The following is a 24,364-nucleotide window of genomic DNA, read 5'->3' on the forward strand; positions in this document are numbered from 1 at the left end:
CCCTGCCAGCACCTTCTCCATCCAATCCAGCTGGGGGAAAAGCTGGGGATAAACAGCACCTGCAATGGCATCAGACAGGTTCTGACCTGTACCTCGTGCCCCACTCACCTCCATTCTCACTTTTTCATTCTAAGGGATGTTGCTTTTGCCTCGCTGCTGCCAAGTTTCTGTTTTTGAGCAGCTCTCCCAATTCATCAATGAAAAATGAATCAGGGAGCTGAGTCAGCCCAGAGCTCAGGCAGCTGATTGCAGGAGCAGCCAGGAGCCAGTTCCTGCAAGGAGCAGCTCCAGGCACCCCGAGTTTCCCATGGGAGCAGCCTGGATCCAGAGATCTCCCCGGGGATGCTGGACATTGTTTGGGGTGCAGGGAGCAGATCCCATCCCAGGGAGCACAGCCCTCACAGCTGAGCACGAGCCCTTGCAAAGGCTTGCAGGATCTGTGGGAAGTTTCCCCGCTCCTGGTTTGCAGCCAGGAGCTGGGTCCTGGCTTTGTTTTGCAGGAATTGCTGGTGAATCACGTGGAGCTGCTGGCGCTGGGAGGATGAGCTGGCACAGATCCCCCCGGGGATGAAGAGGGGTTTTGTTGTGTGTGAGTGGCTCCTGGTTCCACTGAGCTCTCCAGCCAGCCCGGCAGGAGCAAATGGCCAAGCAATTCCAATTCCAGCTGCATTCTTTCCAGAGCTGGGAAAAGGGGAGAACAGGTGCTTGTGGCAGATGCTCAGGGGTTAAAAACCCTCCAGAGCAGAGGAGGCGGAGGGGACCAGCACCATCCTCACTTGGGAGATCCTTCAGGACGTTCAGGTAACCTGAATTCTGCCTTGGCTCTGAGTTTGGGAATTACTGGGAGCATTTCTCTCCCACTTTTGGAAGGAAATCAGAAGCACTGAGCTAAAACTACAGCCTTGGTTATCCCAGCATACAAAGCACGAGCTGTGAGCCACCGGGCTCAAACCTTTGTCCAGAAGCTCTGAATTCCTCCCCTGCATCCCCAGGGCTGTCAGTGGTGATAAAGTGACCAATATGAGGCAGGAAGAGAGCAGCCAGCAGGGCATGGATGGCACTCCCAGATGGAGCAGGAGCTGAGTGATGAACAGGGAAATGCTCTGGCTGGGGCTGCTCGAGCTGCAGAGTTCAGCCCAGATATTAAAAAGGGACGTGTTGGATGCTTTGGGCCAGGAAAGAGATATCAAGAAGATGCTCTGGACACGGTGCCTCATCTATCAAAGGGACAGAAGCACAGGGTACCCTGTCAGGGAGCTCTCCCTGGGCCCAGCGAATAGAGCTGCAGTAATACTCTGGACATGGAGCAGGGAAGGACCCAACTTTGCAGCCTCAGTGCAAAAAAAGAGCCCCAGGAGCTGTGGGGAGCCATCCCCACCCCTCTCCTGGCTGCATCTCCATCTGTGGAGCAGGAGGGGTTTGGGTTGCACGTCCTGGTGCTCATCCAGCAAGGCAGGCGTGTGGATTTTCACAGGAAGCACAAGGGAGAGGAAACAGTGATGCTGTTGAGGAGAGCTCAGAGCTGTGGGTTCTGGCAGGTGGGAGGGGTGGCAGAAGGAAGGAGTTCAGGTTTTCACAGCTTGTGGATCTACTGAGGGGTTCCTTCCGTATCCAAAGAGCCCAGACAGCAGCTGGGGAAGGCAACAAACTGAATAAATCAGGAATCCTGCACCTTCCCTCTGTTCATGAAGCTCTCACCCTCTCAGTTGCGGAGCAGAATTAACCTGGGCAGAGCTGGGAATGTTCTCGTGGCAGATCAGCCCCACTTCAGCCCTCAGCAAGGACAGACGGACAAATCCTCCTCACCCTCGAGGGCCAGGACCTTCACATCCACTGGGGGCAAAACTCAGGGGACCCTTCCTCCTGTTCCACAGGGGGGCTCCAGGCACAGCCCCCGTGCTTGGTCTTGACTGTCCCCAGTGAAAGAGCTGAGATTTCTTCCTAACCAAGATACCCCGGGGGTTAAATCAGGCTGTGCTGGGTTTGGGCACCTGGGTACCACTGGGCACCTTTCATCATTCCCCAGGGATGCATCTTCCATGGATCTGGGGGCAGGGGCCTGCCCTGGGACACTGATCCCCTCCCCAGCTGCCTGCCAGGGAAGGATATTTGATTTAATGCTGCCCTGAGAGTATTTAAGGAATCTTTTAGGCAGCTTTGCAATTTTAAAAGGTTCTCAGTGATGCAAACACCTTCCCCTCTTGCCTGAACCCTCTGCCTGGGCTGCAGAGCCATCTTAGCCTGACCTGCTCTGAAATGGAGAAGGTTTTAAATCCCAAAACACCCACAGAAAAGCCCCAGCAGTGCCTTAATGGTGGCCCAGGTGGGTCCCTGTCCCCAGGCTCAGGCTCCTCTCCCAGAGCCCTGCTGGGTATGGGCTGGCCTGGCTGTTTGGGTGCTGCTGCTTGGCTGATGCAAACCAGCCCTGCCACACATCACTGTCCTCCTCAGGGACCAATTGGTGCGGCCCCAGCCTCAGAGCACGGCTCAGGCAGACAGGGAAGGCATTAATGGCAGTGAGAGGCACCTGGAGCCACCTGGAGCAAAGGCAGCAGTGCCACTGCAGGTCACTGCCCTTCCACTCTCACTGCTGAAATGCTAGAAAAGCAAAATAAACCAAAAAAAGAACCCAAACCAAATGTGGAAAAGCCGTGTTTGTGTCCTGCTGTTTGTCATAACCCTCCTGGCAGAGAAGCTCTGTAAAAGGTGAGGTGTCCAAGGGAGTTCCTGGGAAAGGAGAAGGGTGAACACCACCAGCAGCATCAACGGGCAGCAGGAATAATGCAGATTTTTTTTTTTTTTGGTGGGAATTAAGCCTGCCCCTTTTCCAGAGCCTTTCATCCTCTGCTTCCAGCTGAAGTGCCCTCAGCTCCAGGGCTTGGTCCAGGCTGTGTCTCCTTCCAAGACCCCTCCTAGAGCAGAGTTTGTGTTTACAGCAGGGAGATGAAAAGCCAGGGGGAGTTTTCATCTCTGCTCTGCCCCTCAGGAGCACCATTAATTGGGGCTCCAGCCCTAAATAATCCCCCTGATCTGTCAGATCACAGACGATCAGGTTGATCAGATGACAGCCAGGAGCCTGGAGCAGATCAGTGCCTGGGCTGGAGGAGTCCCCAGAGAGAGGCAGGGAAGCCAGGCCCAGGGGTGTGCTGGTGTTCACAGGAGCTTTTGGGCTGGGGAAGAGACCAGGATCTGACTCCGTGTTTCAGAAGGCTGATTTATTATTTTATATATCTTACATTAAAACTATACTAAAAGAATGGAAGAAGGGATTTCATCAGAAGGCTGGCTAAGAATAGAAAAGGAAAGGAATGATAACAAAGGCTTGTGACTGACCGAGACAGTCCGGACAGCTGGGCTGTGATTGGCCATTAATTAGAAACAACCACATGAGGCCAATCCCAGATGCACCTGTTGCATTCCACAGCAGCAGATAACCATTGTTTGCATTTTGTTCCTGAGGATTCTCAGCTTCTCAGGAGGAACAATCCTAAGGAAAGGATTTTCCATAAAATGTGTCTGTGACACAGGGGTTGGGCTGGGACTGACACTGCCAGGCCCTGCCTGCCCCGGCTGCCAGGGGCAGCTCCTGCCCTGCCTTGGGGCTTTCCCTGGGGCACAGGGCAGGATTTTCTCTCTCCTGGCAGCACAGCCGCAAGTTCAGGGCAGGAAAGGCTTCCCAAAGGGTTCTGACATCCCTGCCGTGGTGTTTAAGGGCTCCCTTGTAGGTGATTAGAGCCTGTTTGGTGATTAACAAGTTTGCTGAAGTTACCTGGGAGCCACGAAAAGTTCAGGTGATGTCCTAGGGATGGAGGTGACTCCAGGTGGAATTTCAGCTCCTCACAGCCATTAAAAGACAAGTTTATAAATCCCTCTCCCTCCATCCACAGACTTTCAGGAACCTACAGGAAGCCCAAAGGATCAATTAATCCACTTCATTATTCCTCAAGGAACAGACCAGCTTCGACTTCTTCCCTCAGAAAGAAGTGGCTCAAAGTCTCCCAATCTTGGAAGATGTTGCATCAAAACAACTTTGCTGTGCTCTTGAGCTGTTTCAGGGTGTGAAAAATGCGTATTTTATGATTGGCTTTTCCCAAATATTCAAATGAATATTATATGTGTTGTGTTAGAAAGTGATGCTGTGTTAATTCTCTTAAGCAGTGTGTTAAAGATAGTTTTAGGTTGTAAAAAATGTTAAAATGGAAACGATGCTATGTAGGATACTTTTTTTAAAGAAAGGACTCACAGTGAGATAGCAGCCACAGGACACCTGAATCTTTCAGAGAAAGAGAATTTATTGCTCCCTTATCAGAAGAAATGAACTTCTTCCCACCTTGAAGGTGCTGTCAGGATTCAGAGGAAGAAGCTGACACTGCCCAGCCAGAATCCTGTGTTTGAATGGAATTTCTGCATCATGGATGAGGTGTATGAATATGCAACAGGCTGTTGCTTTTAAGGGTTAATCCTCTGTTCATGTGGGTCCTTTTTCGGGCTTATTTTGCCCAGAAAAGGTACCCGGACTGTGCCCTCTCCTCTTCCCTTTTCCCCCAGATTCCTCTCACAGACACTGGGAATCCTGTCTGCCTTTGAGCCTGAACCGACTGCAGGCTCCACCCTTCTCACCTTCTCTGCTCCTGTCCTCTTCTGTCACAGACACATTTTATGGAAAACCCTTTCCTTAGGATTTTTCCTCCTGAGAAGCTGAGAGGCCTCAGGAACAAAATGCAAACAATGGTTATCTGCTGCTGTGGAATGCAACAGGTGCATCTGGGATTGGGCTCATGTGGTTGTTTCTGATTAATGGCCAATCACAGCCCAGCTGGCTCAGACTCTGTCCAAGACAGAAGCCTTTGTTATCATTCCTTTCCTTTTCTATTCTTAGCTGGCCTTCTGATGAAATCTTTTCTTCTATTCTTTTAGTATAGTTTTAATGTAATATATATAAAATAATAAATCAAGCCTTCTGAACCATGGAGTCAACATTCTCGTCTCTTCCCTCATCCTGGGAACACCATCACACTCTTCCCTCCATGTCTTTGGTGATGCCTGGGACAGTGAGAGCCCCGAATCCCAAACTCCCTCCCTGTCCCTGCCTCTCTCCTGCTCCAGAGGTGCTGGGTGCAATCAGTGCCTGTCACCGAGCTGGAGTTTTAAACATCTCACCTCCCTGAGAGCCCTGACAAGAACCTCATTGCAAAGGCCTTTCAAACGCTCCTTAGCCCAGATAAGGCGTGAAGGGTGAAGAGGCAACAAAAAGCAGCTAATCCACTTAACTGCCAGGGGAGACTTCAGCAGCCAAAAGAGCAAGTGGGTTTTTGGGATGACTTCTGGCCAGGCACATCCTGGGGATTTCCAGCAGCTGCACAATCCTCCCTGCCCGTGTTTGCTGGTAATGAGTACTAACGATCCTTCACTTCGATTTTAATTGCCTGCCCATCAAGCTTTGTTAATCTCCCCCATTTTCCTGAATCTTTCATCGTGTCACTTTTTTTTCCCCCCTGTGTTTCTTCTGTGTTGACAAGGCATTTAAACATTTCGCCAAGCAGAAAAAGAAATAAGGGAAGAAAAGAAAGAATGAGCGAGAGAAAAAGAAATCATCCCCTTTGCATCTGGAATGTTTTCCAGATTGGAAAATAAGTGGCTGTGGTGGTATCCAATTCAAGCTAATAGGTTAATTAGTGAATATTGAGAACTCCATCCTTCCAGGAAGACTGGGGGTTTTCAAAGTCAGACTGTTCCTAATCCAACCAGCCCTTGCAGCTCGGACAGGTTTCCTTCCAGAGGAAGGATTTCAGGAGCAATTTCACCACGGGTTTGGTTTGGGTTTTGCTGAATGAGAAAGGCTTGGAGCAGAATCGTTGCTGTGGTACCCAGTTCTGCAGATGTTTGTTGTTTTTACCCAGGAACCAGCCTGGCAAGAGCTGCTCTCCCTGTGGATTTGCATCGTGGCCAGCCCAATTTCCTTTCCACTCCATATCCAGTGAGTCAGGGCAAGAAAATCCCTCTGAGCTGAGCATACCTGGCTGTTCCCACACCGTGCTCCCCCTGGCAGCTGCCAGGTCCGTCTGAGAGCTCTCCAGGAGGATTCTCCTGGCCCTGGCCCTGGCTGGGTGTCCTTGCTCCAGGTCTCCTGTGCTTTCCCTGCTGCTCCCTCCTGCCTCTCTGCTCAGCCAAATGTGCTCAGGTGTGTCCACAGGGCTCTCATGTTGAGGGAAGAGATGAGGATTTTGACTCTATATTTCAGAAGGCTGATTTATTATTTTATGATATATATTATATTAAAACTATACTAAAAGAATAGAAGAAAAGGTTTTCATCAGAAGGCTGGCTAAGAATAGAAAAGGAAAGGAATGATAACAAAGGCTTGTGGCTCGGACAGAGAGAGAGCCAGCTGGACTGTGATCAGCCATTAATTAGAAACAACCACATGAGCCCAATCCCAGATGCACCTGTTGCATTCCACAGCAGCAGATAACCATTGTTTGCATTTTGTTCCTGAGGCCTCTCAGCTTCTCAGGAGGAAAAACATCCCAAGGAAAGGATTTTCATGAAAAGATGTCTGCGACACTCAGGCACTGCAAAGCTGCTGTGCCTTGCCAGGGAGCTGCTGATGGGAGCTGATGGCAGCCAGGGGAGGAGGAAACAGAGCTTTTCTTTCAGGGAATAAAAATAACTGCACGTGCAAATTGTCCAATTACAGAAATGCCACTACCACAATCCTAAGGTTGAGATCCCATCGTTTCAAACACATTTCTCCCTTCTTAAAACTCCTCCAGTCTCAATTACTGAGCCTCCCTCAGTGCTTTGACAGGTTTGGTATTGGCAAAACCTGATGTGGAGGTTTGGGGGTCCCATCTGCCTGATGGAGCTTTCCAGGGTGTCCTTACCTTGCTTCCTCCCACAGAAACAACTGAAACATTATTACTGAAGCATTCTTTAAAGCAAATGAACTGGATTTTTGTTTGAGGGGAAGGTGGCATGGGGGTCCCAAACCAAGACCCTGTGGGGCCAGCCCAGCTCATGTCCTGTGCCCAAGGAAAAGGATGAGAATCCTCGTTTTGGAGGGAGGAGAGATGAGAGGAGTCTGCTCAGAGTGGCTGGAAGTCAGGCTCTGTTTTTAAACAGGACATTAAATACCTCCAATGTGGGATTGCCTCAGCTCCCTTGCCAAATTTGCCATATTTGGGACTCAGTGTGAGGAGTTCCTTATCTGCATATTGTGTGAGAGCAGCATTTCCATCCTCTGGGATTCCTTCACTTTGTGCCCTTCAAGGAGCAGAGATTCCTGGGGCTCTCTCATTGCTGGCCAAGAGACCTGGATTTGGAGCCACACAGAAATTGAGGGTTGCTCTGGAGACAGACATTGAGCAGCAGCAACCAGCAGAAATTAAAGCCACAAATCCAGGTTGCAGCTGCCAAAAAATCCTTGCAGGGGAAGGATCAAACAAGGCTTGGGGAGTGCAGAAATCACCGGGGAAGGGCTCTGCTTGCAGGGACCTGGGGCAGTTTCACAGAGTGAGACATGGGAGGGTTCCAAATCTCTCAGAGCTGCAGATTTAGAATGAGAACGTTTCAAGGGTTTTCTTTTTCTTTCTTTCTTTTCAGGAAAACCCAAGGGAGTGTTTGTGGCCAAACCCCTCCTCTGAGGAGCCTGCAGAGCCTGGGGGAGCACTTGGAGTGGTGCTGGCAGGGCTCTGCTCCTGAAAGTCTGAATACTGTGGGCATTGACTGAAGCATTGGGCATCTTATTGCACAACTGATGTCCCAGGACAAAAATCTCTAGCCAGCCCAGTCTGCATGGAATCTTCATTTCTAAATGGAGCATCTGGGGAGGAAATTCAAATCCCACTCTTGGACTTTTGGGTGATGACTTTGATGTATAGATTACCCAACTGCTACTCTTAGTGTAGATCCACAGCATTGTCCTGTCGGAAGGAAAGCACAGGCAAAGAGTTTTGGGAAGAAATACTCTTTAAGGCCTGTTTGAATTCATGGTTTCACAGCCTCTTCCCAGCCTGGCAGAGTGAGATGTGGGAGGGCTTCAAATCTCTCAGAGCTGCAGATTTGGAATGAGAATGTCTTAAGGGTTCTTTTCTTTTCTTTTTTCTTTTCTTTTCTTTTCTTTCTTCCTTCCATCACTTCCGCCACTTCCTTCCGCCTCTTCTCTTCTCTTCTCTTCTCTTCTCTTCTCTTCTCTTCTCTTCTCTTCTCTTCTCTTCTCTTCTCTTCTCTTCTCTTCTCTTCTCTTCCTCTCCTCTTTCTCTCTCTCTTTTCTTTCTCTTTTCTTTTAGTTCACTTTTCTTTCTCTTTTCAGGAAAATCCGAGGGAGTGTTTGTGGCCAAACAAGCCTGGGGGAGCCCTTGTAGTGATGCTGGCAGGGAGAGCTCTGGGCTGGGAGGGAAGCTCAGGAAAAAGCCCAGCACAGCTCAGGCTGCTCTGGGACAGCAGCTCCGTGGGCAGCAGCGTTGTTGTCACACCTGCTGTGCCCTGGGAGGCCCCAGGTAGCAGGGATGTGGCCCCAGGTAGCAGGGATGTGGCCCCAGCTGCCACTGCTCCTTGTCACCAGCGCTGCTGCCTTGATTAAACCTGCTCGGGGCAGCTCCTTAATGAGGAGTTTAAAGCAGCAGCAATTACAAGCTCTTAATCCATCCCAACGTGGGAGTGGAGCAGGGTTTGCTCTCAAAAATAGTGCTGCAAACTGGGCCACAAAGCAGGGAAAGGAGGATCCTGGGAGCCAAAGGGGTGATGAGGATGGGGAGGGAGCAGGGAGGGGAGCAAGGCTGGGCAGGAACAGCTGCCCTGAATTTTCAGCTGCCGTGGGTCAGCGGAGTGCAGAGAACGATCTGGAATCATCTGTCAATCCAGCAAGGACATTCATCAAGCTGATCACCTGCCAAGATCCGTGATGCTGTAAAGAAAGGGTTGAACATTCACACAAAAGTAGAATTTACTCCTCGTGTCTCTTCCCCTTCCCAGTTTTTGGCAGCCCAGTTTCTCTGCTGCCCTCCCACCTTTCTATCATGAAAACCATAAAAAATCTGAGGTCACCAGGGACAGGATCTCAGGGAATGGTGTCTGATGGCAGCTGGGAGCCTTCAGGAGGCCCTGAAGGGAGGAAAAATTATTCACTCTGCAGCGTGTCCAGCTTCTCCCCAGGACTGAGGGACGCAGGTGAATCTGTCAGGCTGCAAACACACTCAACCTTCAGCAGGGGAGGAGCTGCTCAGATGTGGGAAGGGAGAGGGGAGTTTGCCCAGTTTCACACAAACAGGGAAGAAATACTCCCTGTGCTCCTCGTGTTCACCTGGGGAAATGTGTGCCCTTCACAAACGCAGCCAGCACAGCATTCACCCGGCAAAAAGGGCTCATTTCTGACAGAAGAAAGAAATTCAGAGCAGTTAAGGATGAATTTTGTGCTTCAGATCTTTAGAAAGCCTCTAGGAAGTGTTTGCACTGATATTTAAACCCCAGACATCCCCAGTCTTCCATGGCTGTGTGGAAACCTTAGTTTGGCATCTGTAAGAAAAGAGTTTCATCTTATCTTGTTGATATGTCGCATTTTAATAGAGAAATGCAATCAAATGAAGAGAGCTGCAAAGCCAGTTTTCCTATAAAAGCAGGATTGATTGGTCTCTGGTTGAGGAGGAAGAGAAGGTCAAGGATCTTAAATCAGGAGCTCCTGTCAGACACCCCCATCTAATCCCCTAAAAGATGGGGGCTCCCTCATTTCTGGCTCAGGACAGAAGCCAACCCCTAAATTAATTAACTCAGAATGGGCTCAAGCAGTGGCTGTTGGTGCAGCTGCAGCCCTAGATATCAAATCTCTTAGGTTTTAATGCCTCAGAGGCCAATCCTGCTTCCTCTGCTGAAAAGGAAAGTGAAAAACAAAGGAGGGGGGAGGCCACATCCTCCCCCAAACTCCCAGCAAAGGGCAGCTCATAAAGCACCTGCTTTGCTCCTTCTCAAAGGCAGGAAATTGGCAATTTTACCGCCTGGCTGGGAGCCTGCAGGATGGGGCTTCAAACCCCTCAAGGTGAGCCCTGGGCAGGTAAAAAGGCACAGGTAAAAAGTCACCTCCCTGCTCCACAATTACTGGCACAAGAGCTGAGTGTCAGCAAGGTCCTGAGCCAGCGCTGGCTCTGCCAGCCTGCTCCACTTCAGCTGCGCAGCTCAGAAATTGCTCAGTGCCACAATTAAATCCTGCCAGTCCCTCTGGGCCCGGGGCACAGCCTCTTCAGGAACCAGGAAGGGCTCTTGGAGCTCCTCTTTAAAAATCTAAATTACCCCGGGAAGTAATTGCTAATTATTATTGCTATTATTATTTATTACTTCCCGAACTGATAAGGTGTGCATGATCTGAATGCTTCCAAATCCTGCCTGCACTGAGAGAGGAGTTTTTGCAGGCCAGGAGTCTCTGGGAGGAGGAATTCGTTAGGAAATGAATTTCAGTTTTATTGCCAGTCCTTTGTTTTTTCCCCCCTGAATGGGTTCTGTGAGCTTTGCATTGATCATGTGGGGGGGAGAGGCAATTAAAATACAGGCAATTAAAATGTGGAGGTGAGCATTGGTGCTATAAAACACAGCTAAGGAGAGGGAAGATGGATCTCCCTGCTGCTTCCTCAGGCAGGAGGGGCTGAGGGATGCTCTGGACTCAATGGGGCATCACTGCCAGTCAGGAGAGGGGTGCAGAGCAAGGACTTGGGCTCAGAAAAAGCATTTCCAGTGGAAAGGCTCCTCTCTGCCCCTGGGTCTGAATTCCCTGTGCTCATCTCAGCGTGCAGGAGGCAGCTGGGCTGTTTTCCCACGGAAACTCTCTGCCAGACAAGGAAAAGAAACCTTGAAACCTTTATCAAACCAGCATCTCCAAACCTTTATCAAACCTTTATCAAACCAGCATCTCCAAACCTTTATTAAACCAGCATCTCTAAACCTTTATTAAACCTTTATCAAACCAGCATCTCCAAACCTTTATCAAACCTTTATCAAACCAGCATCTCCAAACCTTTATTAAACCAGCATCTCTAAACCTTTATTAAACCTTTATCAAACCAGCATATCCAAACCTTTATCAAACCTTTATCAAACCAGCATCTCCAAACCTTTATTAAACCAGCATCTCTAAACCTTTACTAAACCTTTATCAAACCAGCATCTCCAAACCTTTATCAAACCAGCATATCCAAACCTTTATCAAACCTTTATCAAACCAGCATATCCAAACCTTTATCAAACCTTTATCAAACCAGCATCTCTGTGTGCAGATGGAAAACAGCCCCAGAGGTGTGGCAGTCACTTGTCAGGTATTTGAACCATTCAGGGTGTGGAGGATTAAGTGTCACCCTGGTTTTTTAAGATTTTCTAAGCCTTCTGATGCTGACATTCTTGTGGTGAACTTTCTCACACGCTTTCTGTAAATAACTCATTGCTTTGCATTTTTTTATGGAGGAGGAGAAATTGGATGGGCTGTTGGTTTGTGCAGTGTCATTGGAGAGGTGGCACTGTCACCCTCCAACCCACTGTCACCCTTGGAAAACAATAAATGTTAGAATCAGAAAATAAACTGCCCTTTCCTTCACCTTGAGAGCAGCAGTGTGTGCTCGTGTTTGTTTGTGTCCTACAGCGACAGGCCAGCACCCCAGGGCTGAGCCCTCCCACCTCTCCATCTTCTCCAGGGATGTTCTGCTGCTCTCTCAGGTGTTTCCTGCAGGGCCTGGCACTGCTGGGCCTCTCCCAGCTCCATGGTGCCCATGGTGGCACCTCCAGCTTTGGGAATGCGGCCCAGAAGGGGCACGGATGGGGCACACACACACACACACACACACCCTCCAGGTCCCACCCTGCTCTGCTGGTCCCTTCTGGGTTTATTTCCCACAAACAGAGGCCTGCAATGCCCTGGTTCTTCTGAGCAGCAGGGATGTCCCTGCCAGGCACCTTCCAGCGCCCTGTGGCTGCTGCAGCTCGGGTGTCAGCTCTCCCATCCCAGCACGGGTGTGAGCCAGCACCTCTGCATGCCCGCATCAGCAGCTGTGCCCTTCTCCTGCTCCAGAACCCTTCTGAGCCTTTCTGAACCTCTCTGAGCCTTTCTGCCCCTTCTGAGCCCTTCTGAACCTCTCTGTGCCATTCTGAGCCTTTCTGTGCCTCTCTGAGCCTTTCTGTGCCTCTTTCTGCCTTTCTGACCCTTTCTGTGCCTTTCTGTGCCTTTCTGACCCTTTCTGAGCCCTTCTGTGCCTCTCTGTGCCTTTCTGTGCCTCCTTCTGCCTTTCTGCCCCTTTCTGACCCTTTCTGTACCTTTGTGAGCCTTTCTGAACCTCTCTGTGCCTTTCTGTGCCTTTCTGACCCTTTCTGAGCCCTTCTGACCCTCTCTGTGCCTTTCTGAGCCTTTCTGTGCCTTTCTGAGCCTTTTTGTGCCTTTTAGTGCCCTTCTGTCCCTTTCTGTGCCTTTCTGAGCCTCTCTGTGCCTCTCTGAGCCTCTCTGACCCTCCCTGTGCCCCTCTCTGCCCCTCTGTGCCTCTCTGAGCCTGGGAACCTGGGCAGGGCCAGCTCCCCTCGCCACCCAGAGCGAATCAGCCCAGAAAGGATCTGGGATGTGCTCCAGGTCACAGAGCAGAGCAGTGGCCAGGAACAGGAGCCAGCTCCCACTTCCCTTCCCAGAGCCTGTCCCCTGTCCCCCCCTGTGTCCCCCCCAGGGCTGGCTTTAATCACCAGAGCCTGTTTGTTTTCCTGGCCCTGCATTCCTCACCCACACCACATCGACATCGGATCCTCTCTGGGCCAGGTGGGTGGACAGCAAGCAGAAAATCCTCTTTTTTTTTGAGAAAGAGAATTCTCCAAGCCTATTCCAAGCCTCCTGCTGGACTCCAGCACTGGGAATTTCCTTTGGAGGGGGGGTTTGTGACCCCTTATCCCACTCAGCAAGGAGGAAAAAAATGTGCTTTATTTTTGAAATAGAGAATTTTCCAAACCTTTTCCAAACCTCTTGCTGGACTCCAGCACTGGGAATTTCCTATGGGGCGGGGGGGGGGTTTTGTCCCACTCAGCAAGGAGAAAATCCTCTCTTTTTTTGAGAAAGAAAATTCTCCAAACCTTTTCCAAGGAGAAAATCCTCTCTTTTTTTGAGAAAGAGAATTCTCCAAGCCTTTTCCAAGGAGAAAATCCTCTCTTTTTTTTGAGAAAGAATTCTCCAAGCCTTTTCCAAGCCTCCTTGTGGACCCCAGCACTGGGAATTTCCTCAGGGTGGTTTTGTCCACCTCAGCAAGGAGAAAATTGTCTCTTTTTTGAGAAAGAAAATTCTCCAAGCCTTTTCCAAGAAGAAAATCCTCTCTTTTTTTTGAGAAAGAAAATTCTCCAAGCCTTTTCCAAGCCTCCTTGTGGACCCCAGCACTGGAGTGCCCAGATTTCCTTGGGGAGGTTTGTGACCCGTTGTTCCACTCAGCAAGCAGAAAATTCTCTGTTTGTTTTTGAAAAAGAGAATTCTCCAAACCTTTTCCAAGCCCCTTGCAGGACCCCAGCACTGGGAATTTCCTCAGAGGGGCTTTGGGACCCCCTGTCCCTCTCAGCCTCCCCTGGCCAGGGGAGAGAGGAGCTGCAGAGGTTTCACCCTGAGCTGGCAGGCAGGAGCTGCAGGGCAGGGTGTGAAGGACACTGAGGAGGGGCTGGGATGTGCAGAGCTACCAGAAATGTGCTCTTGAACAGCGCTTAAATCAATGAATTACAGGTACAGGCTCACCCCAGAGAGGGGAGGATGCCCTGGCAGCGCTGCTGCCCCCAGCCATGGGTGCCCTCCCTGGCAGGAGCCACCCACACCGAGCAGATCCCACAGAGAAAGCCCAGAGCGAGCCCAGCTGAGCTGAACTTTAGCTCGGAGCCCGGTGCCACATTGCCATGGCAACAGCAGGGCCTGCTGGGCACGGCCGTGCTGCTCTGCAGCCTCCGGCCCGGCGGGGAATGGCAGGCCCTGCACGTCCCTCTGTCCGTCCTGGGCAGCCCAGAGCCTGGCACGGAGCCCAGGATGCCCCTGTAGGTTTGATTGTCACCCCTGGAGCGAGTCACCAACCTTAGGTGAAGATCTGCAAGCCACGACAAATTAAGTAGAATGATGGTGAATTTATCACGGGGTGAAAAAATAGATTTTTGTGGGTTTTTAGAATGGGGGTTCAGGGGAGCAAGATGGAGGGATCTGGGTGTGTCCAGCCAGACAAATTAAGTAGAATGACAGTGAATTTATCACAGGGTGAAAAAGGAGATTTTTGTGGGTTTTTAGAATGGGGGTTCAGGGGGCAAGATGGAGGAATCTGGGCGTGTCCAGCCTTTCTCCTTCTTCTTCTTGGCCTCCATCTTCTGCTGTGCTGGTGGCACTTTGGGATTGGTTTAGAGTAGAAGCTCAGTGTCTAACACAGGTGATGGGTATTGGGAAGTTATGGTAAATATTGTACAGGTAGTTTTTAGTACAAAAAGATAACAACACCCTGAGGGTATCAGAATGCCTCTGACTGTCGTGCTGAGTGGACCTCAGCAGGACTGGAGAAAGAATTTTATAGATAAGAAACAATGAACAACCTTGAGACCGAGAAATGAAGAGCTCTGACTGCTTCTTCAAGTGCCGGGCTGGGAAAAGAGACTTTGTGACACATCTGGGATCACTGTGAGCAGCCAGAGATCCTGACAGGTTAAAGCATCACTTTTCCATGGGATCACTGAGCTTGGAAAAGTCCTGTGAGACCATTGAATGCAACCTGTGCCCAGCCCAGAGCCCTGAGTGCCACCTCCAGCCCTTCCCTGGGCACCTTCAGGGTTGGGCACTCCAAACCTCCCTGGAGATCTTCACCAACCCCAAAACCTCCTGTGACAACAAAGCGGGATGGGGACATGGGAGGGGATATTTGGAGACCCAGAGGCATTCAGGGAGTCCTGCACCCTGTCCCTGAGAGCTTTGGGTTTGTGAAATGCCCCTGGTGTGAGCTGGGCTGGGCTTGGAGGGGCTGCGCGAAGATGAGGATGAGGATGGAGCTGCTGTCACACCTGGGTGCCTCTGTTGTGGCAGGAGGAGCAGGAGCTGGAGGCAGCAGCCTTTGAAGCTGCCTCAGAGGTGTGTGGGACGGGCTCCTGCAGGTGTTCCCTTTGTCCCATCAGCTGCCACGCCTTGGCACCAAATCAAAGTTTTTTCCAGAGCTCACTTTCATATCCTCTCACTTTTATATCCTCTCACTGCCTGATCACAGCGTGGTCAGTGGGGAATTCAGGCCAGAATTGCCTTTGGAGCAGGAAAGCTCCACTTTTTCCTGAGAAAACCTCCAGTCCTGATGCTCTCAAAGCCAATAAATTGGGTTTGTCTCCTGGATGCAAATGCCAGCAGCCCGTGGCAGTTAATTGCAAGTTTTCCTTGCAGGCTGCAAGTGGTGGAATCTCGCTACAAAAGGCATTTCTGATGTTGGGTGCTCTGTAAATATTTATGTTCTTTCAGTGGAGGAATGCCTCGCAATCAGACAAACCACACAAAGGCAAATGAACTCATCAAAAGAAACCACAACTGAAATGTAAATATCATAAAAAAACGGGAGAAAAAAGCCTCTCTTCTGAGAGAGCTCCGAGCCCAGGTGCTGCTGTGGGTTTTCCTCAAGTGAGGATTTTTTTTTTTCCTAATCTGCAGGTGCTTCCAGATGATGAACAGGATGGGAAATCTGGCCCAGCCCACCTTAAATCAGAGAATTTAATGGAATTTCAGTGTTTTGTCAGGCTGAAAGGCTGTAATTACTGACCATAATCACCACTCGCACTCAAACACTCCAACTTTCACCCGTGCCTTTGGTAAATTTCAGAGCTGCTCTGAGCCAAATATTTTGCCTCCTAATCACAGTTTACACCCTTTATTCCCAAACATTAGGTAGCAGCAGGAAGGGAGAGCCTGTGTTTTGTCAGTTAAAGGTTTCTTTATTTCAGCCTTGTTTTTTAACACTATCAGCTAATCCCCAGCACCAAAACAAGGTTGAAACTTTGTCAGGAGTTTGCTGCTGATATCCAGGAATATAATTGCATTTATTTATCTCCCACCTCCAAATTTTATTGGATTCTTTTTCCCTCACAGATAACAACAAAGACACAATGGGGCATAGGTAGGCTGTAAATGTAAAATCTCAGTTTTCTTCTTTCTTTTGAGCTCCTCTTGGGACAGATGCAAGCAGCAAGTAGGACCAGGAGTTTTACTGCCAGGATGCAGCTTGCTTGTAACAAATCCTGCACTTTTCCAAGTTGGCCTCTGTCATTTTCTGCTGGGAGAGAGAAACCTTCCATTTTCAACTCCATTTTGGGCTTTTTTTATTGTTTGTTTGGTTTTTTTTTTTTTAATTGTTTTTTCTGGAAAGACAGGGAATGTTCGAATGGAAATTATTCTTGCAGAAAGTCTTGCAGATTTGCAGGAGGTTAAACCAAGGAAAATTGGGAGCCATTATCTTCCCAAAGGCAGAAAATGTGTTGCCTGAATTAATGGCTGATTTCAGGAATACTCTCGGTAACGCCATCCATCAGAAATGAGACGCTGAATTACCAGCAGTAGCCCCGTTCCTTATTAAACACTTTGGTTAATTAGTCTGGGGACATTTTGCAGGCTGGGGCTCTGTGCAGAGCTGCAGAAGGTCAGAGCAGAAGGCAGCAGCGATGGATTAGTGAGCACCAGGACTCAGCAGCTCTGCTCAGCCTCTGAGATCCCACAGCCCGAGCTCCCCAGCCCCGTCTGCCCACCTGTAACCACAGCAAATCAAAGTGAATAATGATTATTGTGGCCAGGAGACCATGACAATTGTTCTTTCTGGAGAGGTTAAAGCTGCCAGTCTGAGCTGAGAACCACCTGCCCTGGTTTGGTGTGAATTCACCACGTTCTGTGCTGGATTTACCCTGCAGTGGGACAGGGAGCCCGCACTGCAGCCCCCACTGCAAACCACAAACCAGGGGGGAGAACAAATGCAGAATGAAGGGAATTCTAAATTCCTAAACGCAGAATGAAGGGAATTCCAAATTCCTAAATGCAGAATGAAGGGAATTCCAAATTCCTAAATGCAGAATAAAGGGAATTCCAAATTCCTAAAGGCAGAATGAAGGGAATTCTACCGGGCTTGGAGCTGTGGGTTCTCACAGGTGAAGCTCCCAGCAGAAGGACAGAGCCTCTCTGAGCCTGCAGAGCTTTTGGTGGTGCTGGCAGTGCCACCTTTTGCCTCCGGCTGTGTCCCTGCTGTCACCCTGATGGAGCACAGCCCCCTGTTCCTCCCACCCTGGGCCTCTGCCATAAATTAATGGCATTAGAGCTCCCCTAATGTCCTACATGAGCAGGGTGGTGCTGATCCCTTCCCTGGCAGGGGCCCAGGGCAGGTAATTACCCTGAGCCTCCCTGTGGGCCTGGGACACTCTGGGGCTGCTGGCAGCTCTCAGTGCCAAACACAAACCCCACGCCTTGAAGGGTTTCCCCCTTTCCTTCTATAAAAACATCCTTGGTGGGTTTTTTTTGCCATCTTTGCTCCAGGATCAGTATTGCAGGGAGGGATGTGTTGGAGCCCCCATCTGGGATTTGTTTACGTCCAGCTCTGCCCTGACAAGGGCACTTTGTGCTGCTGGGGGTGGAGGGGGGCAGCAGGGAAAATGATGCCTCTATTCATGGGGAAGCACCAATCTCCAACTGGGATTTTATTCCAAAAAGGCCAGAAATACAAAATTACTCCTCAGCTAAGAAAGTAGAAACCAGGCCTTGATGTACAAAGGATTGTTATGCAAAAAAAACCCCAACCCTGGGGCTGCATTACAGGAAAAAATAGGGTGAGTTGTACTTTTAGCTTAAATGAAGCAGATTGCAAACTAAAAATCCAGGGACAAATTCCATAATAACTTATTGCTGAAATTTTTTTTTTTCCTCATGAAGTTAGAAAAGAGTGAGGGAAAAACCCCAAGAGATAACCAAGTTGTCACCTGGCTGATCAGAAATGTGATTCTCCCCCAGTTGTGGAGAGGTGCCCCACATGAGCCCAGCTCACCTCACCCTGTGTACGCCCTAAATGAGCCGGAAACACAGCACAGAAACATGAAACAGAATCTTCTGCTATTGGATTTTCCTCCTCTTTGCTCCATTTGTGCTGTGATTTATATGGAGAGCACAATTTGGAGGATTGCATTGTGCCAGCAGTGAGACCACACTCCCTTTATGCCAAGATGAATTATTCTGCAGCTTTCCCATGCTGCTCAATCATAAACAGGGGCAATGGGCAGAAGATGAACCTGTGATTAAGCAGGATTTTATTTTTTTATGTAGATTTCCCAATTCTGAAATATATTTTGATTATATCATATAAAACATTTCTGGGAAAAAACCATTTCTCACATTTCCATCTTCCATGGTGTGAGCGACTTCCCAGACATTGCACAGAGCTTGGGGAAGAGTGGGAGGAGGAAGAAAAGGAGTTCATGGAGTTTAAAAATGCAATTTACGTGTTCAACCAGAGTCCTGCAGGAAGATGCACGTTCCACATGCATTTTAAAGGTCCTACAAATAAACAACTTTGCTCCCTCTGCTGCATATTTTGATCTTGGTAGCAAAAATAGGAAATACCAGCCTGACACTAGGACTGGATCCTTTCCTGCAGGGCCAGAAGGGTCTTTTGTGGTGGGATTATTTCAGGAGTGAGGCTTGGTCAGACACCTAAGATGGAAATTTGAAATATTGCAAGTGATTTGAAATACTGAAAGTGATTTCCTTCAGTGCAGCAGCCCTGTTAAGCGTTTGACTGTTTCTAAGATAAAAGCTGATCTCAGAGTTAACCCCAGCTCAAATGGCTGTGTTTAATGGCCTGGTGCTGTGGTGGCTCTGACTCCCAGCCATGCTGGGAATGAAGCACAGTGTGGATATTGATTAGCCCTGGAATTGTGAGTCATTTCCTCTGATCCACTGCTGAGTGCTAGCGTGCCCAAGGGGCTGGTTTAGGCTTCAAAAAAAAAAATGATGGGAAGCACAAAGGGAGTGTGGGCTGTGGAATGGCAGTGACTTTCATTCAGAAAAACATCTTTGCAGAATAGCTTGGCTTTGAGAAGGAAAATATTTACGTCCCTTCTCATCTGGAACTGGAATAACAAGAAACAAAACTTGAAATGGCAAAAAAAAAAAAAAAAAAAAAAAAAAAAGGGGGCAAGATCCCACAGTTCCAGAGGCTTTGTAACATTAAATATACTTGAAAGGAAAAATCCCAGCTTAGGTGTTAATTACTCACATTGCTGCAATGGAGCTTTGGAGAGGGGCTTGAGGGAGAGGGGAAGGGATATTTTGTTTTTCTTGCATTTATTTCCATCCTGCTGGTTCGGGATTGGCCTGGTGCTCCACGGTTTGAGCTGAGGCTCGGGAGCTCTGATTTCAGCTCCCTTTGGCCACAGGTTTCCCACAGACACATCACTAAATCAAACTGTGCTCGGCTAAGGTGACTTTGTTCAGCTTTTTTGGGCTGTGTCCTCAGCAGGGGCTGTGCTGGGAAAACGCTCCGAGTTTGGGGTTACAGAACAATGAGGACTTGGGGAAACCAAGTTCTGCAAAATGAGAAATATGAAATAATGGGGGAATGTGCTGAATTCCAGCATCTTGCCAGGGGTGCTGCTGGATTGCAGGGAAGCTGCACAAGCTGGGCTGTGTTCAAGGGTGATGATGTTTTTGTCTCTGGATTTATCACAAGTTCCAGGCCCTGGGGGCCCCTCTGACTGCCAAAGGCAGTGTCTGTCCCCGACTGTCCCACCTGACTGGGATCAAAATGCCCTCAAAGAGGACCCTGAGCCTTAGCAAAGGTTTTTGTGCTGTTTTGTTCCCCTTCCATGACGAGCACAGCCCTTCTCCAAGAGAGGCTGGAGCAGCTGTGCAGATGGCAGACATCTGCCAGAGAAATGCATCATCTTCCATCATCTGGCACCGCTCCTGGCAGCACAGAGCCGCTGCTTTGTCACCCAAAAATTCCTCCTCAGAGAGGGAACCTGGGTGAGCAGAGCTAAAGCCACACTGAGGATGCTCTCCTGGTCCCACCTGGGGGGTTTCAGTGGCATTCAGGCCAACCTGGGGCCTCCTCACCCTGATGTGGAGATGAAAACCCCCACATCGTTTATTGCTGAGTGCTTTACATGAAGAACCTGCCTGTGGAGCAGCATCTTGTGTTTAAATCATTTAACATCGCTTTAATTCGGACTGCAGCACAAGGGCAGCAGCAATCAAAACTCTAAAAACCAAGGACAGGTCCATGAGGCAGAGCTCTGAAAATCCTGGTCAGGCCTGGAGGGGCAGCAGCTGCCCTGGGGACCGGGGGTGATGCTCACCAGTGAATTCAGGCCCCCAGACTGGTGATGGCAAAGGTGACATTCCAAAAGTGGTGCCCAAAGGTTTCAAGGCTGAATTTCAGCATCCAGATGTGCCTGGGAAGCTGCCTCAAAACAACCTGGGTGTTGTAAATCCCAGAGACTCCATCCCAGCTTTGGTAACAAAGCAGAGGATGGATTCAGTTCCAGAAAAAAAATGATTTCTGCCTCAACAGCAAGAATTTTCCAGGATCTTTTTCTTTCTCACTGCATTTCAGCACCATCTTAAGACCATTATGCAAAAATAGAAACACTCCTTTACTCATATTTTTATCCTCTCCACAATATTTTTGGAGAAATGTGAAGCTGACATAACACAGAGTCAGAGAGTGAGATTCTGTTACAAGTTTTATTCTTCTGTGCCTGAAACCCAGTCACAACCAAAGAATGTTGGGGAAACATTCAGCTCTGCTCTGGGCTGATTTAAAAATGGAATTATTCCTTTTTTTTTTCCCTTGGAATGACTGCCTACCTGCCTGCCTGGTGGGCAATCAGCATAATCCTGTTTAGTTGCCTCTCAGCAAGAGGAAAATTAAAGCACAGTTCTGCTCCAGTGGATTCGTCTTCTGCAGCCCTGACTGGCAAGGAGCTCCCTGTGGTAAGGAAAGAGAGGAGCAAAAAGTTGTAAATTGCTCTTTTTTTTGTTGGTTTTTTGGACAGCTCTTTGCTTCTGGGGGATGGGGGAGCCTTTATTAAGTTTCAAAGTGAGTCCAGTGGTCATTGATGCTTTAGAGGCAGCTCTGGGGGTGGATGTGCTGAGTGTGGCTCTGGCAGGGCACCCATGTGCAGGGAATGTGGCTCCCCAGAGCTTGCACGTGTGCTTGAACATTCCTGCCAGGCAGATCCCTACTTCTTTTAAATCAAAGCAGCCTGAGGGATGGATTTTTTTCAATTAAAACAATCCTGTATTGCTTGCTACCATGAGACACCCTCTTGTTTTAGTCTCTTCTATGCTAATTTTGCACACACTGGTTTTACACTTGCATTAATGGGCATGATGTGATGGTGAGGCTTGGAATAAATATTATTATAAATAAAAGCAGCAACTAGAACAGCTGTTCTTTTAAAATAGCCAGGTATTAGTGATGCTGGTGTCTGTTATTTAGAGGCACTGGGTGATGGAGGTGCTTTAAATACCTTTAATATTTTAAATTAAAACAGAGACCAGTGACATCATGGGGAGAGTGGAAGAGAACAGTCAATTAATCCTCATATACTCTGTACACTCCTTTTAATTTCTGTGATTCTGCTCAGCTGAGAATCCTTTGTTCCTTTGAATTGAAGCACCAGAGCTGACTGGGTGGGTTAAAAATATTAAAATGAGACATTTAGTGCACACTGGCAGTGTGGAATGGTTTTTTACACGGAAGCCTGCATGTTAAATTTAACATTTTATGCTCAAGGATGGGAGATTTCCCGAATTCCCCCAAGTGCCAGGTGACTCCCAGGGATGCCATCAGCTGGGTGACATGTGAGCTGTGAGTCAGAGTGACAGGGCATGGCCAGGAAATGGAACATCCCTTCCCTGGCTATTTCTATAACCTACAGCTCCACATCCAAATGCTCCCAGCTCTGGGCAGGAGCCATCCCTGGCTGTGGGCAGCAGAACTCCAGGAGAAATCCAGGATAAAGCTTGGAGCTCCAGGTATGGACATAAAGTCCATAAAGTCCAAGTTCTGGGTGCTCAGATTCTGAATTTCTGGGCTGTAATTTCACCTCTCCGGTTCTGATGACTTCACCCTCACTGCTTGGTTTGTGACATCACCAGAGCACAGGAATATCTCTGTGAGCCACCTTGTCTAAAAAGGAGAGGGAGATACTCTTACTTTTCTTCTATATTAAGACTTTTAAAAATAATCTGTGGCAAAGAGAGGGATGTTTCAAGGGACTGTCTCAGCTTTTATTGCCTGGCTGTGAAGAATATTGATCTGAGGTCATTTTGCATAGTGTTGTTATCCATCACCATAAACATCTGCAGAGCACAGAACAATCCCCCTCTGGCCAGGAGGAATTCTGAGGTGCATTCCCTAATTCTGCCCCTTTTCCAGAGCCTCCAAATAAGGGAGGACTCTGCTTTGTGGTTTAAAAATCTGGGTCTAATATTTGTGAAATGCCTGTATAGTTAAAATTCACTTTTATGATATTTGCATAGCAGAAGTGGAATTAATTTGACAGATTCCACTGCTGCTGCTTTTAAATGTGGCAGAAAACTTCAAATTTCCTGCTCACTTTTATGCCAAGTACCCAGTGAAGTCAGGAACTGAGACTTGCACTTCAGTTATTGATTGATGGGATTTTTTTCCCCTTTTTATTTTATATATTAAATGCACAAGCATGGCCCATAAACCTCTGTTAATGGCCAAAAAAAAGGGAAATGTGTCAGGTAATGTACTTGGAGCACCTCATTCCATTTGGATATGCCTGGGACTCGTCTCCATTGGATTTTCATCATAAAACCCATGATTCTGCTTTTAAATTACTTGGAGGCCTAAATTCAGGCTAGACTCTTGATGTCTTTGCTCTGTGAAGTATTTTGAGGAGAAAAGCTCATATTTCAGGAATTCTGCTCCAGGTGAAATGGTGTCCCCAGATTTTCCTTTATTCTGCCCCATCCCTGAGCTGGAGGGGCTTTGGGGTGATTTTTCCTCTGCTGATTTCCATGCAAGCTCTTCCCCTGATCCACCCCGGGAGTTCAAACTCCCACATCAGGGACTAAAATATGGTTAAATAGGAATAAAGATCTGCTGATATCTCCAACACAAACAACTGCTCCCCCACAGTACACAACAATTCGCGGTATCTGTTGTGTGCAATATTCTCTCTTCACAGATCCTTCTGTTCCAATTTTTGGGGATGTCAGCTTGCAGGGAAGAGGAGCTGCCTTAATTGATGTGATGTTCTCTCCAAGACTATTGTTTACCACAGAGGAATACTCCTGCTTTGCAAGGCTTTGACTCCTTGGGTGATTTTTGTGGAGAACACGACTGGGATATAAAATTGTTTATAAAATGGTGTCAATACCAGTCTGTGAACTTATTCTGGATGCTCAAGGTCATTTTTACAAGGTGACAGGGACACCTCCCACTGTCCCAGGGTGCTCCAGCCTGGCCTTGGACACTGCCAGGGATGGGGCAGGAATTCCTCCCCAAAATTCCATTTACACATCCCCTCTGTAGGCCTGAAACCAGCGCCCTTGTCCTGCCACCATCTGCCCATGCAAATAAAAACAAAAACCTTGTGAAACCCTGCTTTGTTCTCTTCTGGGGTTGCTCTTTTCAAGCCAAGCTCATGGAGATTTAATCTCAAAAAGTTGGGTAATAATTGCTGCAAACTCAGTACCCTTCATAATAAAAAATGTATCTAATATGTAGAAATCAGCTAATTGTTTTCAGGATAGAAAGGTGTTTCTTCCTGAGGTTTTTATCCCAAATACTCTCAGGGCAAGGTTGGCTTTCTGCTGCAAGAAATAGATATAGAATATATAAACATATATAACATATATAAATATATAAATATATAAACATATATAGCATATATAAACATATATAACATATACAAATATATATAACACATATAAATATATAGCATATATAAATATATATATAGCACATATAAATATATATGCTCTATAAAATATATATAGCATATAAAAATATACATAATGTATATAAACCTCTATAGCACCTACACAATATGCACTATTTTTATACCATATAATTATACTCCATGATACAATACGTACTTAATATGTTGTGTGTCATTATGTTAATTGCACTCTATAATAATTAATATACCGCTAACATTAGCATAATTACTATTACATTATCAATAATATGCTGTAATTGATACAAGCTACATACAGATGTCTTTTTATATGGCATAAAATACATAATTTATACATTTTTCTATTGCATATAATACACAGTATATACAAATATTTGCATAAATATTAAACACCTGTTTTCTATAGCACATAATACATATCAGATACACATATTTACATACG

At 47.9% G+C, this 24,364-nt stretch overlaps 2 long non-coding RNA genes across 2 annotated transcripts; both read left to right on the forward strand.

The window, feature by feature from the left end:
• The first annotated feature begins 625 nt into the window (after positions 1–625).
• Positions 626–7,789, forward strand: LOC139600981 (uncharacterized). The gene is made up of 2 exons (XR_011682741.1): positions 626–801; positions 7,603–7,789. It is a non-coding gene; the product is annotated as an uncharacterized lncRNA (long non-coding RNA).
• A 4,900-nt stretch (positions 7,790–12,689) lies between these two features.
• LOC139601020 (uncharacterized) lies at positions 12,690–23,606 on the forward strand. Its single transcript, XR_011682746.1, has 2 exons — positions 12,690–12,772; positions 23,188–23,606. It is a non-coding gene; the product is annotated as an uncharacterized lncRNA (long non-coding RNA).
• The last annotated feature ends 758 nt before the right edge of the window (positions 23,607–24,364 follow it).

This window comes from Agelaius tricolor, unplaced genomic scaffold, assembly GCF_023055355.1.
Source record: "Agelaius tricolor isolate 1412-34295 unplaced genomic scaffold, bAgeTri1.0.p SCAF_29, whole genome shotgun sequence".
In the NCBI taxonomy this organism is placed as follows: Eukaryota; Metazoa; Chordata; class Aves; order Passeriformes; family Icteridae; genus Agelaius; species Agelaius tricolor.